The sequence below is a fragment of the Corvus kubaryi genome, unplaced genomic scaffold, assembly GCF_017639235.1.
Source record: "Corvus kubaryi isolate FWS band 111438036 unplaced genomic scaffold, C.kubaryi_AGA036_p1.0 37149, whole genome shotgun sequence".
NCBI lineage: Eukaryota > Metazoa > Chordata > Aves > Passeriformes > Corvidae > Corvus > Corvus kubaryi.
The window spans coordinates 706305-724437 of record NW_024581039.1 but is presented as its reverse complement, the minus strand read 5'-3'; the positions used below and the strand labels follow the sequence as shown (position 1 = coordinate 724437).

At 44.1% G+C, this 18133-nt stretch overlaps 1 long non-coding RNA gene across 5 annotated transcripts in view; it reads right to left on the bottom strand.

Moving 5' to 3' along the window:
• LOC121661396 overlaps window positions 1-17901 on the bottom strand; it is a 74523-nt gene extending 56622 nt beyond the window's left edge. Inside the window, exons 1-8 of one of the 5 annotated variants that reach the window (XR_006014962.1) lie at window positions 17861-17901; window positions 1786-1949; window positions 1520-1641; window positions 1356-1397; window positions 1140-1264; window positions 936-1015; window positions 354-858; window positions 26-208 (exon numbers count right to left, since the gene is read on the bottom strand). This is a non-coding gene — a long non-coding RNA (uncharacterized LOC121661396). Of the gene's footprint in view, window positions 1-25; window positions 209-353; window positions 859-935; window positions 1016-1139; window positions 1265-1355; window positions 1398-1519; window positions 1642-1746; window positions 4151-17860 lie in introns of those variants that run through there. The other 4 variants (XR_006014961.1, XR_006014960.1, XR_006014958.1 and 1 more) reach the window with 4 other exon arrangements.
• Between the last annotated feature and the right edge of the window lie 232 nt (window positions 17902-18133).

The following is an 18133-nucleotide window of genomic DNA, read 5'->3' as shown; positions in this document are numbered from 1 at the left end:
TTTCTTTCCACCCGTCACGGCTTACCTCGCTCACTTGACATGGACTGCTGAGATCCGGCTTTTCCTCCTAAAAATAAAGACAAAGAACAATTCTGGAACACAGCCACCATTTACCCTTGCCCTACAAACACAAACGGTGACTCACCTTCCTGTGGGAACCCCCTCCCCTGGTATGGAGCGCTCCGCCACAGATATAATCAATCTGCGTCTGAAAGACAGTGACGATAAAAGTAAAAGTGCTGCATGAGAACTTAACGGCTACAGACACCTTATGTCAATCTAGGAATACCATCTAGATGGCAACTACAGCCCGCATTACAGATTTCAAGTCCCCGGGCTTTGCCCTATCGCACCTATAACGCCAGACTATGCAGCAGGGCAGAGCAGCTCCGGGCCAAACCCACGCTGGCCCCTGTGACACGGGACGTGACGAACACAGGGGTGCAACACGGAGAGAAACTCCCAGTGAGAAGAACGGCCGCCAGCACCTCGAAGGGCAAAGGAAAAAGACACATGACACAAGAAGCCCAAAAGACGCAGAACACACGATAGACGAGCGATGCGACACGCACCGAGACTGTTCTGTCCTACACGCCTCAGCATTGTGATCAAAAATGAGACTTTCCCATTACGTGGCCTAAAGGGGCCCTTTCTTGGACATCCCCGTCTCCAGAGCTAATTCAAAAATCCATCCCGGGGAGTCCTGACTCGCCACATCGCTCTCATCCCCTCTGTGAGGCGTAGCCCTCCACTTATCTCTCGGAGGTCCGGGAATGCAAATCTGCATCAGGTGTGAAAGAAGGCCACCTCGCCATCTGGGAAGTTCCAGCCGTTGCCAGGCCATTGTCTCTTAGTTGGCTACAAGAAAGAAAACCAAACATCAAGGCGTGAACTTAGTGGCACACCGGCCAAAACCCAACAATTCTTGTACTCACTGTCTCCTAAGATGGCCAGGGCCCTCGGGCCACATGCTCCAGCTGCACTCCGAGTCTGACGCCACCATCACAGGGCATACCTGAGATAAGAGGAGACAAGGCCATATGGCATTGCTGAAACTTGAGGGGACCCTCGCTCCTCCTCCCCCCCTCCCCGACTTGCCGCAAATCATCAGCCATTGCCAAATGCAACATGGAGGGCACCTTCAAACGGAAAGGGTCAAGGCTCCGTCACAGAGTCCCATGATACTTCCAACGGGCTCACGATGGCGGTGAGCCGGGTCCATCAGCCGCTAGGCAAGGCGATTCGGCATAAAAAAGTGGACTACCTTAAACATACAAACAACAGATGCTTAGAGCTGCACCGGAATGTGGCAACCATGCAATAACAACTGGTTCTGTCCACCGGTCACTGCTCACCTCACTCATTTGACATTGATCGGTGATACCTGGCTTTACTTCCTAAAAATTAAGACAAAGAACAATCTGGTAACATAGCCACTGTTTACACCTCCCCTGAAAAGCTGAATGACAATGGACCTTCCCGGGGGAGACAGGGCAAAACAAAACGGAAAGGCATGTACCGACATAGGGTCCGAAAGCATCGCGTTGCCGGATTAGTTTCCGTCTGAAACCGCTTGACCGTGACCTCTTTCCACAAGGGCCACTGTCATATTGGACCAGTGGTTGGAACGCTTCAGACCACCTGTAAAACACAAAAAAACAAAGGATGCTTATCGTTTTATCACTAACACATTAAAACTCCGGTAACATCCGGCTCTGTGTCGGAATCAATACTCATCTCAGTCACCGATACTCATCTGGCTCATGGTGCCCCCAGTACCAGTACCTGGCCGTACCAAGCGCTTCGCATCTTCTAATGAAACAAAGAGCCAAACAATGGGGTAAGCATTGAAGAAAGTCTGGCTGGAGCTTGGGCTTCAGGTGCCAACCCACCTCATTGCTGTGCTCCTCTGGCCTCCTCCATTTGTATCTGGTTTACATCCTATCCCTCTGCAAAAAAAATTATTTGTCAAAGTCACTCAGGCACACAGGGAAAGCTTAGCCTTCCCCAAGTTCTCATTTCTCCAATCAAACCATCTAGGAGCCGTAAACAGCGTGCATTAAAACAAAGGACTAGAAAACTGCGAGACACTGCAGTACCTCTCCCATGCCTCCAACAAACCTCACATGAACTGGCTGCGATTGCTCCGTCTGAGGTGTGGCTCAGGTGGCCAAACAAAGCAAAAAGTTCCCCGTAAAGTCTTCTTTCTACTCCACCTACCCCCCCAGTCTACTCCACAGGGCAGAGCAGTTTCAGGCTAAACACAAACTCAATTGACACATTATGCTACAAACAGTGTAACACTAGGATGATAAAAAAAGCTCTCGGGAAGAAGAATAATGGCAAGGACCGAGACAACAACCAAAGAGATGACTGATGGTATGGCGATGGTGGAGGCTCTAAGGAGCAGAAGAAAAAAACTGTAACAGTGACCTGTGAGAAGGACTGTCGGTCACGACGATCAAGATGGCTGCGAAACAATGCTACATTCAGAACGTTCCCCATATCCTTACAGTCTGACAAGCCCCAGGACACGACATCTCACGGCTGCAAAGGATGGATGGCAATAGAGCCAGGAACAAGGCCTCAAAAGGCACCCGACTCGACGCTTCTGAGATGCGATTCCAAGATGTGATTCCAAGATGTAGCTGAGCCCGCCGGTAAAAGAACAAATTATATCGGCATCATGCCGAGAAGTACAAATATTCAAGAACCTAGAGATGGCAGCCAATGCTTGTGATAAGGCCCTCAAGGCGAAAAGGCAAAGATATCTGATCCAAGGGATCCCAAAAGCATGCTAGACAGCACAAGACTGACAGGAACTGCTCTGCATGTCCTATGGTTGCAATCAAAAGTAGAGCTGCTCTCTTTAGCTGTCCAAAAAAGCCCCTTAAAGGACATTCCCTTGCCCCTCTGCTAATTTTTAAATCTCTCCCAGGAATTTCTAACCCGCTGCTCTGCTGGCATCCCATCCCCAGGTTGTGGCCCCCAACTTATCTTTCAAATGATCCGCGATGTGCATCCGCATTGGATGCGAAATAAATCTGCCTCGGCCATCTCGGAAGGCCCCGCAATTGCTGGTTAGCCTCTTGGATAAAAAAGAGCCAAAATCAATAGACGAGTTTAGGAGCACATGGGCCAAATCCCAGCAAGTCAGCCGCTCGCTCGCTCCTAAGTGCACCTAGGTCCTCAAGTCTCTGGCTTTAGCCCATATCAAGGCTGTGGCTGTTATTATGATGGGCACCTGCATTAGCGAGAGACAAAGTTACGAGGCATTTCTGTGAGCGCAGTGGATGCGTTTGTGGGCCGTAAGACGCACGTAAATGCACCTGCTGCACGTGTAGAAAAGCTTTACTGGGCCCCAAATGGACACTGTTTCCTACTGTGCTGCCTTCAAAACCTCCCCACGGTAACCCCTAGTCCAATACCCTGCACACCCCTCCCTCTCCCAGTCACAATCCTTGACTTACCTATTAGAAGCCTCGATCTCAGTCATCATCTTTGACACGGGGCAAATCCCTTTTGGGACACAATGCATTTGCTGAAAAAAATTGAAGTATCCCACTCAACGCAATCTGGAATTGCAGGAAGTTACACAACTCCTAAAAAAAACACAAGAACAAAAACAGAAATCGCAAAAGCACCTTATCACCCCTGAATGCACAACCAAAAATTGTGAACTTATATACTCTCTGTGTTCAATGCTATCTTCTTCACAGTGCCTTCAAGGTCTCTGATGCTTTAGACACCAAAAGCACCTACTGAAAACAAGCTAAGATAAGCCGAAAGATCCCTTTCATTGAAATAAGAGAAAAGCTCTTGTCACAGTCACTCCCAGGGAGAGAATGAAGCCCTTTGCCAAAGGCTGGGGTTGATATAGCTCTGGCCGGGCCCACCTCTCAATCCCACAATGCCCGGGAAAAGGGAGAAGGCAAATACCGCAAGGTATAAAAGCCCTTGGAGGAGCAGTGGTCATTTGGCTCCTCTGACTTAAATTCGAGATGAGTAAAGGGCTCAATAGAGAAGAAAACTCTTCAGGGAAATGATGACACTTTCTTTTCTGCTTCAACAACATCAAGCAAAAGGGCAGAAAACCGGTAAGAAATAAAACACTGTGTTTTGGCAGCACAGCTAGATAACTTGGATAATTTGTTCCTAACTTGGATAAATATTCCCTAGTGATTAATAAGTAGTATTCCACATGTGACTAAGTAAGGTAGAGAAGAATAGTAATTGTATGAATGATGTAACTCTCCTTGGGATCTCTAATTAGGGCTATATACATTATAAATAAAAACAAGAAAAATTAATGCACTCCCAGGTGGCATTAGGGTTACATCTGTGACAGATTCACTCCCATATGACATTCAGTACCAGGGCTCGGGTAGGAGCACCCTGAAATGCAGATTTAAATCCTTAAAATGCTCAAAAAGGGAGAGCTTCCTTCAGTTGAACTCCTTAAAATGAGGGAATGGGGGGCAGTTACCTCCACTTAAACTGATACAGTGGCAAATAAATGGCTTCTCCCCTTCAATTTAGTCCCCTAAACTATTGGGAAAAGAGGGGTTTCCTCACTTTAAATCTCTCCAGCGATGGAAAAAGGGGGATTTTTCCTCAATTCAAACCTTTAAAAAGGAGGGACAACTGGGCTTCCCCCTCCATTTAAACCTTAGGACAATGAAAAGGGGGAAGCTACCCTTAATTCAAACGCATAAAAGAGCATTGTAAAGGTTTTCCCCTTCCATTTAAACTGGAAAGTAATGGACAGTGAGGATTCCCTGTCAATTTATACCCCGATAGTATGGAAAATGCAGGGTTTCTTTCAAATGAGACCATTAAAATGACAGGGGAAGCGGATTCCCCCACAATTTTAACACAGACAATTATGGAAAAGGAAGCTGATTATCTCAATTTAAGCCCCTTTTCTCCTAATAACTCTCTCTTTTCTGGGGGCACTGGGGAGGGACTGGGGGCTCTGGAGAGGGGCTGATGAGATGAAAGGGACCTCACAGGCTCCCCTGCCTGCTCAAGTGCCGCCCCTTGGCAAAAAGGTTTTTCCCTGGGCATCTTCTTGAAGCAATGTTCTGTACCCAGGTGCATCTGGCCAACTTCCCAGCTCCTGCCAGATGCTGTGACCGTTGTTCCCAGAGGGGCTCTCAAGATGCCTCCGTTGGCCCCTCTCGACTGGCAGCTCCCTGCATAGGTGTGCTCGGGGAACCCTCTGAAAGCAGCCTGTGGCAGGAGCCACCCCCTCCTCATTCTCACTGGTCGCACCTGGGGCTGCTGCATCTTGGAGTGCAGGGATGAGGCAGAGAATGGTCCTGCCGGTTGTTCCCTCCCCTACGCGGGCCATCGTCCACCCCCGAAACACTGGGGTGCCGGGCTTTCCTTTCCGTGGAAAAGGACTGGCCTTCTCATCTGGGTGCCCGTGGCCAAAATTGGGATCCTGCCTTCAAAATTCCGTATGTCCTAGACTTGTAACTACCAAGGAAATTCCCCACAGATCACAAGCAATTACCAGTAATTTTTCTTCCATAATCATTACTGACTTGCGTTTCTGTTGAAGTGTTTGACGCACCCCTTGAGGGGTCGGGGGTTTGGCCGGGTTGTTTATGGCTGATCCTGGCAGGCACACCCATCACCAGTCCACCCTGAATTTCAGTGAAACATTGATATTGTTTATAAATACTCCCTCTGCCTGCTACTTGATCTTTCCTTGTGCATCTGCAGGGAGCAGATTGACTCCATCCTTTGATCCCAACTGCAGCTCTCCGGCCCAAATGCTGGTCCTCACGGACACGATCTAAGCAGAAAACTACTGTGAGTGTTTGCTTTTGAAGTAAAAGTCTTATTGCATCTGGCTGTGCAATTAAAATAAATACCTGTGTTGATGGTCACTGTAAGAAAGCTTTTCAGAGGATAAAATATCCATTTTGGTAGCACGGATCCCATTTTGACAATGTTGCATTCTTGTGGGTTTGGGAATCCTGCCTGTATAAGACATCTGAAAATTGGTATTTTGCAATTTGATATCTTGAAACAGAGTCATTTTGATATTTTGGAACTTGAGATTCTGCTATTATGAAATGGAAAAAAAGTGGTATTTTGGAACCTGGTAGTTTGCAATTTTGAAACAGGGTAACTTTGGTCTTTTGGAATTTGGTAATCTAGTATTTTAAAACTGAGATTTTGAAACCTGGTTTTCTGGTATTTTGAAATTTGGGTTTCTCTTATTTTGAAACAATGTTATTCTAGTATTTTTGAACCTACTTTTTGGTAGGCTGTTTTTTTAGTATTTTTTAAGATTAGCTTTTAGTATTTTTGTAATCCCAGGGTTTGGTTTTTTTGTAATCTGTGCTTGGCAGGGACCTGGGACATCCTAACTGAGTCTCTTGGCTTCATTTGCTGTCTTCCACTACAATTAACCTGGCCTGGAAACTGTTAAATAGCAGACTAAATGATGAGACGCCTCCTGAAACAAATAAATTGCAGTTAAATGTCTCTTCCTACACTAACACCTGGCCCAGTTTAAATCCATACTTAGCCCTTAATCAGGGGGGATGGGGAAGCAGAGGTTAAATGATTTGCTAAGAAGTTGTTTGTTAAAAGCAATGCATACAACTTGCTCAACACTTATTGCGCCTACCAAAGCAAGATGAGAAGATAGAAGACTATTGATAAAGGGAAGGAATCTTGACCAAAGATCCTGTTTTTAACCTAAAACTAACTCAAACCAGTCTTGAAGTTTAGACTTGGGCCAGGGACATAAAGAGCATGCACATGGAAGCAAGGTGAAAAGTTCAGGATGAGGAAGACCCTTTACTTCATCTGAGGAAGACTCTTATTTCATTCCGGAGACCCCTGCCCACAACCACCAGACAACACTGCGCAAGCGCAACGCAGACATAAATGACTTTTGGGCTCATTGTAATACAAGGCGAGGCTAGGCAATGAATAGGTATAGACATATTGGGAAACTTAATGAATATGGAACTTGTAACCCGATATATACCAAGCTGAATGCAGCTGTCGGCATGCATGACTTTGGAGGAACTATTCCCCCATGTGTTCCAGCGCTGGAATAAACATACATAATAAAAAATACTTTACTACTTATTCCAGTAGTGGAATCTTTTCTGCATATCAGCCTGACTCTTCCTCTCCTCCCATTTCCCACCACTCCGCTCAAGGCTTTCCACACTCACTCTTTTCCTCCCTCAGTGGCATCACAGCGGAACACAGCAAGGTTTTGGCTGGCACTTCAGCTCTCCAAGTTGATCTTATCAAGAACTCTTCTGCTTTTCACTGCACCAGCCACAACAACATTTGCTCACTAAAATAAATGCTTTCCACAATGAACTGAAGGTACAAGGGAACAAGTGCTGCACAGCAATATTTTTCAGCCTGAGGACAAAGAAATACTTTCTAAGGTTTGGATCCTGTTCCAGTGCACCGGAACCAAATCAATCTGCTTCCACTCTGAAAACATCAGCAACACCAAACTGAGCTGCCAGCATGAAGCACCTCACTGTTCCTACCCTGCCTGTGCCTCACACCCTGCTTCGTCGTGTCCTGCTCTACCACGCTACAGACTGCCGGGAGCAAGATTCATCCTTGAGAATCGTCACACTGATATCCTTGAACATTCCAACCTCGATGACAATATTGTAGGAACCTCCTGCATTCCATTCCCTAGTACAGCAACAAGAAAAAGTCCTCACCCACCCTGCATCTTCAAAAAATAGTGTATAAGGTTTAAATAAGCCTTGTGGTTTGAGGGGCACCGTCTGCCTAAAAAGCTCAACTCTGCATCCAGATGAAATGAACACCACAGTTATAAACATATACTATAATATTGGCTTCTCACAAGTATAAAAGTAGATATTATATAATGTTAGAAATGCTTTTTACTGTGTGGATGTAGTTTTCTCTCTTTTTAGCAAGAACGTTAGCAAGTGTGAGCAAGTAAGATAACCTCCAAGCAAACAGAGGATGAGGCCCGAGAAGCTGCTAATCAACACTTTGTCAGGGAACAAAAGGGCCCAAAGGCTACTCCGCCCGAAGAACGGGCAGCCAGGGGAGTCCGAGAGCCGTTATCACCGCTCTGTCCGGAGAGACAAAGAGGCCCAAAGCTGCAATCAGCCCTGACTGACTAGAGAATTAAGAGATCCACCCTACCATCAACTCTTACCTAGCGAGCCCAACCCCAAGAATCAAAAGAAATAAAACCGCAAGGCAGAAGAGTACGCCTGCTCTAAAAAGGCGGAACCAAGGAGTGGCCATGCAGAACAGCTCCGGGAAAAGTTTGAATATTAATAGAGAACAGACAGTAAAAATAGTATAAAAAGGACTCACCTCGAGCATCAGGCGTGCTCTTGGCAGAGCACCAAGGCACCCGGCCATTACCCCTTTGCTTTATTTTATGTGTCTCTTATTGTCTTTATATTAAACCCTTTAAATTCTCACAGGAGAGTGAACCTCGTTTTTCACAATTGGGGGCTCGTCCCGGATCTACACCTCGCCTCCGAAAAGCATGGGAGGATTCAAAAAGTAAGGGTAAGGCGCCTCCCGCCCACATTGGCAGGATCCTTGCTTAGCATCCTCTGGTGCTGTTTGGTGGCAGCAGGGCAACACCCGGAGGACAAGAAAGACACAAAAATAAAGCAAATGAGAGGGAGTGCTCTCAACAAAAATCCCACAGACACTAGAAAAGAAAAAGGACCGGTAAGTATTGTCCAAAGAAAGAGGGGGTGGTTACGGGAGATGAGTGTGTGTGAATGAGACGCAGACTGGTTGCCCCCAGATCTGCGAAGCGAGTGTGGTAGTCTGAGTGCTGCAGTTCCGTCTTGTTCGCGAGAATGGCGGCCAGCGAGGAGACGAAGCGAGAGATAAAAAGAGTGAAAATCTCCCAGAGTGACTGGGACAGGGTCCCAGGGAAGGGGTTGCAAACTGGGAGCTACGCCCCCCCCCCCCCCCCCGATATGCTGGGTTGAGGAAAACTCCAAGAGCACCCAGGGTCTAAAGTTACCCCAAGAGAATTTGGGGTTGGATGCCAGCAGTGCTGGGTTGAGGGAAATCCAAGAACACCCAGAATCCTAAGGATTATATCATACCCATGGGTGGATACTAACAAGTGACTTGAAAGAGGTACCTTATTATTCTATTGTGAGTAAGAACAAGTAAGTGAACAAATAGTAAAAAAGAGTGAATGCGTGAATGAAAAACTGTGTAATTAGAAGTTAACTTTGTTTTTGGGGAAGGTGGGCTATAATAATTTTTTTTTTGTTTTTGTACTGTGAAAGGGTGGGTAGTATTTTACAGCAGTGAAGATTGGTGTTTTAAAAGAATGAATTAGTATTTCAAAGGGGGGGATAAATCGGTATTTTAAGTAAGTTAGAATAGAGAACTCCTGGAAAAATGGGACAACAACCTAGTAAATTAAGTTCAAATTATAAAAGGGTGCCAGAGGATATACCCCAAGACAGTCCCCTCGGGGTCAAACTCACAAAACTGGGAAACTGATCCTTCTACAAAAGGAAAAGGTAAAGTAAAAATGATTCAATTCTACATGAAAGAGTGGGTAAAAAAAGAAATCAGATCTGATCATATGTACTGGCCAAAATATGGGTCTGATGAGGCATGGATTTGCCAGGCTCTAAATGTATTTGTAAATTCAAAAGAGCCATCTCACCCTGAGGAGGGAGAATATGCTTCTTGCTAGACAGGAATTACAAAACCTCTGGGAACCAAAGTCTTAAAAATATCAGAAACCCCAGAGGAGAAGCAAACAGAAGAGAAAAAAGGCTGGGACCCTTTAGAAGTATTGCCTCTACCACCAGTATCAGAGGCTGCCCCCCCTCCCCCCGGCTCCGGGGTTTCCCCTGCCAGCCACCTCTCCGCTCGCATCGGGGGCCTTTCCCCCAGCAGCCTTCCCGCCTCAATGGAGTTGGGGGGGAGCCCTGCCCTCGCCCATGCCAGGGTTCCCACCCTTCCCATGTATCTCGAGAATCCCAGCACCCTCGATTGAATCAAGGGAAACGTCACACGTGCTGGCTTCAGCCCCCACCTCTCCTGCCTTGCGAAACCCAGCTTCAGCACTGGTCCCCGCCTCTTGCGCTCCGGAATATTTGGCTTCCCTGCCATACCTCACCCCCACCCTCTGCACCTCAGAATATTCGGCTTCAGCGCCAGACTCTGAATCTGCCCCTCCTCCCCAGGAGAGTTCAGTGCTTTCTTCCCAAATAAACCCTCTTCTTAATGAAGGAGCACCATACCAGAATACAAGAGGCGCCATTAAGGCTCAGAGGCAGCCCAACAATCCCTCCATTGCTAAACAAACAGAGTGAAGCTGAGAAATTCATTTATTTCCGTTAAGAGAAGTACCTATGGGAGGAGGGGGAACCGGCTTTGTGAATGCCCCTCTAACCTCTACAGAGGTTAGGAATTTCAAAAAAGAAATTACAGGACTATTAGAAGACCCCATAGGTACAGCCGAACAGTTGGATCAGTTCTTAGGTCCCAACATTTTCACTTGGGAAGAAATGCAATCAATAATGAAAATAATATTCTCCCAAGAAGAAAGAGAAATGATTAGAATTGCTAGAAAAAAAATTTGGGAAAGAGAAAATCAACAAGGTCCACCCAGGGATCAGAAAATGCCCATTACACCACCTAACTGGAACCAAAATGATGAAGCTGGGAGGGCACATATGAATGATTATCATAATTTGATAATCAAGGGAATAAAAGAGGGGGCACCCCGAGGACAAAATGTCAGAAAGGCCTTTGAGGGGCAGCAAGGGAAGGAAGAAACCCCTACAGTGGCTGGAGAGGCTCCAAAAGAATCTGAAACAATATTCTGGGATAGACCCAGAGTCCATAGCAGGGCAAGCCTTGCTAAGAGTTAACTTTGTCACTCATGCCTGGCCAGATATTAAGAAAAAATTGGAAAAAATAGAAGACTGGTACGAGAAACCATTACAGGACCTAGTAAGGGAAGCTCAAAAGATATGTGTCCAGAGGGATGAAGAAAAAGCCAAAGTGGAAGCAAAGATCATGATAGCCACTATGCGAGAAAGTACCTTTCAAAAAAATCTAAATCAAAAGCCCTCAGGTAACACTCCTAAACATTCAGGGTTCAGAAATGGTGGAAGGGAGAAAAATAAAACTTCAGCATGGTCAAGATTCCAAGAACAACCCAGGAATGCCTGTTTCTATTGCAAGGAAGAGGGGCATTATAAAAGAGAATGCCCCCACCTGAGGAGGGATCTGAAAATATTTCAAGAGACACACACAGAATAAAAATAGGGAAGTCATGGGCTCTATTTTTTTGGGGGATAAATACCATCTGGAGCCTTTGATAACTTTAAAAGTAGGTCCCCAAGAGGATGTATTAGAATTTATAGTTGACACTGGGGCAGAAAGGACTTGTGCGATGAATATTCCAAAAGGATGTGATGTAAGTAATGATGTGGTAAAAGTAACGGGAGCAAAGGGGGAAGGATTTAAGGTTCCTGTCATTAAAGATGTGGTTATTGAAGGGGAAACAAAAATAGGGGTAGGGGATGTTTTGTCAGTTCCTGGGGCTGGCAGCAATTTATTGGGAAGGGATTTACAAATCCAGCTGGGGATTGGAGTCATACCAGAAGAAGGGAAAACGACAGCCAAAGTGTTAAAACTTAGCCAAGAAGATGAAAGAAAAATTAACAGAGATATTTGGGCTAGGGAAGGGAATAGGGGTGGACTAGATATTGACCCCATAAGGGTCACAATTGAAAAAGAAGAATGTCCCATTCGTGTACATCAGTACCCTATATCTTTAGAAGGGAGAAAAGGCTTAAAACCAGTAATAGAAGAATTAATAAAGGATGGGACACTAGAACCTTGTAAATCCCCTCATAATACCCCTATTCTCCCAGTAAAAAAATCTGATGGAAATTATAGATTAGTGCAAGATTTAAGAGAAGTAAACAAAAGAACACGGGCCTGCTACCCTATGGTTCCTAATCCCTACACTCTTTTAAGCAAAAATCCACCTCAACATCAGTGGTTTAGTGTGGTGGATCTTAAAGATGCCTTTTGGGCCTGCCCACTGGCAGAGGAAAGCCGAAATATTTTTGCCTTTGAATGGGAAGATCCAAACACAAGGGGAAAAGAACCAATTGAGGTGGTCTAAACTGCCACAGGGGTATTGTGAGGCCCCAAATTTATTTGGGCAAGCCTTGGGAGAACTATTACAAACCTTCCCCACTCCCCCAGGAATATAAATTATCCAATATGTAGATGATCTTCTAATATCAGGAGAAAGTGAAATTAAAGTTAAAGAAGCTACTATAAAGCTTCTAAATTTTCTTGAGGAAAAGCGACTAAGGGCATCAAAAAGGAAATTACAGTTTGTGGAATCAGAAGTAAAATATCTCAGCCACCTGATAAGCAAAGGTAGCCGAAAACTAAGTCCTGAAAGAATTACAGGGATTTTATCCCTCCCTACTCCCTCTTCAAAGAAGGAGGTTAAAAGGCTGCTGGGGCTACTGAGATATTGCAGACTATGGATTAAAGGATATACACAAGCAGTAAAATTTTTATATGAAAAATTAACAGGGGGAGACAATATACAATGGACCAAAAATGATGATGATAAATTAGAAAAACTGCAGTTGAAACTAGCCTCAGTACCAGCCCTAAGCTTACCCTCACTAGAAAAACCCTTTCATTTATATGTGAATGCAGAAAATGGAGTAGCTCATGGTGTATTAGTCCAGGAATGGGGAGGAGTGAGAAGACCAATAGCTTCTTTATCTAAATTATTGGACCCAGTAAGCCGTGGCTGGCCAGTATGCATTCAAGCCATAGCAGCTACTGCTATTTCGGTGGAGGAGAGCCATAAGCTCACCTTTGGAAGTAAACTGATTGTATACACACCCCATGCGGTCTGAAATGTGCTAAATCAAAAAGCTGAAAAATGGTTAACAGACTCCAGGATATTAAAACATGAAGCAATTCTGATTGACAGTAATGATCTAACTATAGAAACAAGCAAAAGCCTTAATGCTGCCCAATTCCTGTATGGGGAACCAAAAGATAACCTGGCACATGATTGCTTGGAAATTATTCAATACCAAACAAAATTTCAGGAAGATCTAGCAGAACAAGCCCTCTTAGAAGGGGAAAGAATATATGTGGATGGTTCATCCAGATGCTTGCAAGGAAAAAGAATGTCAAGATATGCCTTAGTCGATGGGATAAATATGCAGACCATCGAAAAAGGAAAACTACCTTCAAATTGGTCGGTGCAATCTTGTGAATTGTACGCTCCAAAGAGAGCACTGGAGCATTTAGCACACAAAAAGGGGACCATCTATACTGATTCAAAGTATGCCTTTGGGGTAATACATACCTTTGGAAAGATCTGGGAAGAAAGGGGTTTACTAAATTCAAAGGGGAAGGAACTGATACATGAAGGCCTGATTTCAGAAGTTCTGGAGGCATTAAAATTGCCTGAAGAAATAGCCATAGTGCATATCAAAGGACACCAAAAAGGGATGACCCCAGAAATAAGAGGGAATAATCTAGCAGACCACAAAGCCAAAGATGCAGCAGAAAATGGGACTAAACGAATTATGTTAATCCTGACCCCAGAAAGGGGAGAATTGGAAATCCCCAAATTTAGTAAAGAAGAAGAAAAGGAATTATTTAAGATAGGGGGAGAACAAGATCAATCTGGAAAATGGAAACTCCCTGATGGGAGACAGTTACTTAATAAGCCACTCACTAAGAGAATATTAGAAGATATACATCAAAAAACTCATTGGGGCACTCTAGCTTTGTGTGATCATTTTCTGAGAAATTATGGGTGTATTAGAATCTTTGGGGTAGCAAAACAAATAACTGGGAACTGTATAACTTGCCAAAGAGTGAATAGGAAAATAATGAGAAAAACAACAATTAAGAGGCTGTGAGTTAGCTCTGCGACCATTCCAAAGTATCCAAGTAGATTTCACTGAACTTCCTCAAGTACAGAGATGGAAGTTCCTATTAGTAATAGTAAACCATCTAATTCATTGGGTAGAAGCAGTTCCTGCTACTAGAGCTACAGTTAACATAGTATGCAAAACCCTTCTGGAACAAATTATTCCCAGATATGGAATGGTTAATAAAATAGACTCAGATCGAGGAACACATTTTTTACATCCAAAATCTTACAACAAATAACTCAAGCCTTGGGGATAAAATGGGAATTACATACCCCCTGGCACCCACAAAGTTCAGGCCGAGTAGAAAGAATGAACCAGACTGTGAAAAAAACTTTAACAAAATTAATGATTGAAACTCAAATGTCATGGGTAAAGTGCTTACCTTTGGCTCTGTTGAGAGTCTGAACACAGCCCAGGTCAGACCTGGGAGTATCTCCTTATGAGATGATGCTCGGATTACCTTTCCTTACCACTCAACATGAAACAGCCACTTATAAAGTAGGAGAAATAAGCGTCAGAAAATATGTCACCACAATTGCCAGAACACTTGAAAATTTACAGCTGAAAGGAATGATCCCTCAAACCACAACTTTGGAGTTCAAAATTCATAATAGCCATCCAGGGGAATGGGTACTAGTAAAAACATGGAAAGAACAATCTTTGACTCCACAATGGGAGGGTCCTTTTCAGGTACTGCTGACAACTGAGGCCGCAATCCGGACCAAGGAACGAAGGTGGATCCATGCCAGCAGAATCAAAGGACCTGTAAAAGAACCTGAAGAGTGGACTGTAATATCCAAACCAGGTGATACCAAATTGATTCTTAAACGGAGGCCAGGTGGCAATGAACTAGAACAATCTAAATAATCCAAGGGATATGCAAAGAATCACACCTAACTGAGAAGTAAAAGCCAAATTTATATCAGTGGTTTCAAGTGCCCCCTGGACAAATTCTGGGACATCTTGGAGAAGAATATTCTCACTTCAAACGGGAAGGGTTGGGACTGTATCAAACAGGGAACTCTCATGTTCTGATTCTAGCCTGTGATTTGTGTTAAGAAGGGGGAGAATCACAACTTCCATCAGTGCCACATCATATACCCTGTTTGAATTATTCTAACATGGGGCATGCCAGCCAGGTCAAATATAAGTAATTAAACTGTCGGGAAATTAGCATTTCACACCATCAACACCCTAGTTGTAAAGGGTGCCAAGCACAAAATCGACCCCCTATCCAGACAAAATCATAAGCAACAAAAGCAATAACTTTGCTCTGCAGATGGGAATTACTAGTGCCTGTTGAATGGGAAATACCTAAGATATAATAAGATACTACAGTTAAAAAAAAAGAAAAAAGGTGCCAAAAGAAATTTGCCTAAAAGCTACAAAGGAAGTGACAAGGAAATAGAGGGCAAGACCAGGTTGGCCACTGTACTCACCACCGAGAAGATCCAATACACCTGCTATGGGTTGCAACCTCATAGGCAAGGGAGGTGGGAGTATAAGCCATGCCAGACCTCTGTTATTTCTTCTTTTGTCACTTATCCTGGTCCCTTTCGGGACACCGGCAAGACCATGTTACAAATGCTATCGAAAGCTCTACATGGAAAGACACCGGGGCTTCTTTCTTATTACTCATACCCATATCAACAGTCACTGCTATGACTCGTCCAAATTAGGTATTTGTATGCATAAAGGGGAAAAATATTGGATTACAGAAAATTTGGGAACAAGTGGAAACAGACTAAGAAGTAATTGTCCAAAAGGAGAAAAATGGATTTGCTTCACAGCTGCCACCAGGGGAACAGTCCAAGATTTGGTAAAAGAACAAGTGGTAAGTAAAAATACAAAGCCAGCACAGCAACCTCACCCTATATTCACCTCACGTCAGGACCTGTATGCAAAGCTTAAACAACAGTTAAAAGAGGAAAAAACCCCAAGGTTAGGAAAAAAACCTGTTTGTGGAATTGGGGGAGAGGATAAGTAAAGAACTTAACATAACCAACTGCTGGGTCTGTGGAGGAGCTTTAATGACAGAAGAATGGCCATGGAAAGGTAGCAGCGCAGGCCCAGTAGAACTCCTTAAATGGAACCGGACAAATATAAGAGGGGGGAACCGACCTGAGGGGTGGATTTTAAGTTCAACAGTGATAGGGGAAGAATGCCTCTGGCAAACTGGGAAAAACTTTCTTAATGAAGTAAAAAACACTCCCTGTAAAAGGTATAAAGTGAGTAACAAAACTTCAATGTAGTGGGTCCCAGAAAAACCAACTTGGTATTGAGCTCAGAAAAAAAGAAGAGACTGTGTATATGATAATGAAATTGGACTCTTTCAGTGTAATGACACAAGGAAAAATCCTTATTTTGGAATCCCAGAAATATCCAAATTTTGGGAGAATATAAATCAACAAGAAAGTAATTATTGGAAAGCACCAGATGGCTTATTTTGGATATGTGGGGAAAGGGCATACCCGAGACTCCCTTCACATTGGAAAGGGAGTTGTACACTAGGAATCATTCAACCAGGGTTTTTCCTTTTACCAGAACCAGAGGGAGATCAATTAGAAATAGCTGTCTATGAAGACTTCAAAAGAAATAAAAGAGATTTGATTGGAGGATTCCAAAAATGGAAAGATGAGGAATGGCCCCCTGAACAAATATTAGAAACACATGGGCCAGCTACCTGGGCACAAGATAGAAGCTGGGGATATCGAACCCCAATTTACATGCTGAATCGTATCATCAGACTCCAAGCTCTTGTAGAAATCATAACCAATGAAACAGCCGGGGCTATGGAATTAATAGTCAGCCAGCAACACCAAACCAGAGGTGCAATATATCAAAATAAGCTGGTTTTAGACTATTTACTGGCTGAAGAAGGGGGTGTATGCGGGAAGTTCAATACATCGGATTGTTGTTTAAAAATCAATGACAATGAGGATGCCGTTCTAGATATCGCCAACAATATCAGAAAAATAGCCCATGTACCGGTCCAAAAATGAGAATCAATGATGACTGCTAACTAGTGGGATGGCATATTGGGGAAAGAATGGTGAAAGAAGCTAGGTTTCTTCCTCTTAGTGCTACAGCTGGTCTAATATTTCTCCCTTGCTTGATCCCCTGCTTTATTCGGCTAATCACCAGCATAGTTCAAGGCATGCAAGTTGTGGCAATGCCTACAGACCCAAAGTTGGCTATGTCTGGAACAGCACAAAAAATTATAGTATTAAAAAGACAAAGTGATATAAAAGACCCTCTCGAAGAAGCCAAATTGATCTGTGAAAAGAACGAACAGACATTAGAAGCCAAGAAAAAAGAATTATTGCTCAAGCCAAATGATTTATAAAATAGAAAAAGGGGGGATTGTTATAAACACATACTATAATATTGGCTTCTCACAAGTATAAAAGTAGATATTATATAATGTTAGAAATGCTTTTTACTGTGTGGATGTAGTTTTCTCTCTTTTTAGCAAGAACGTTAGCAAGTGTGAGCAAGTAAGATAACCTCCAAGCAAACAGAGGATGAGGCCCGAGAAGCTGCTAATCAACACTTTGTCAGGGAACAAAAGGGCCCAAAGGCTACTCCGCCCGAAGAACGGGCAGCCAGGGGAGTCCGAGAGCCGTTATCACCGCTCTGTCCGGAGAGACAAAGAGGCCCAAAGCTGCAATCAGCCCTGACTGTCTGGAGAATTAAGAGATCCACCCTACCATCGACTCTTACCTAGCGAGCCCAACCCCAAGAATCAAAAGAAATAAAACCGCAAGGCAGAAGAGTACGCCTGCTCTAAAAAGGCGGAACCAAGGAGTGGCCATGCAGAACAGCTCCGGGAAAAGTTTGAATATTAATAGAGAACAGACAGTAAAAATAGTATAAAAAGGACTCACCTCGAGCATCAGGTGTGCTCTTGGCAGAGCGCCAAGGCATCCGGCCATTACCCCTTTGCTTTATTTTATGTGTCTCTTATTGTCTTTATATTAAACCCTTTAAATTCTCACAGGAGAGTGAACCTCGTTTTTCACACCACAAATAGATCAATGAACAACAGATGCACGGGACACTGTCAGCTTGGACCTCCAATTATCTCCACCCCTGCCGCTGGATTGACACAGCAATGGAAATATGACACCACGAAGGTCTCATGAGAGAGTACAAAATAC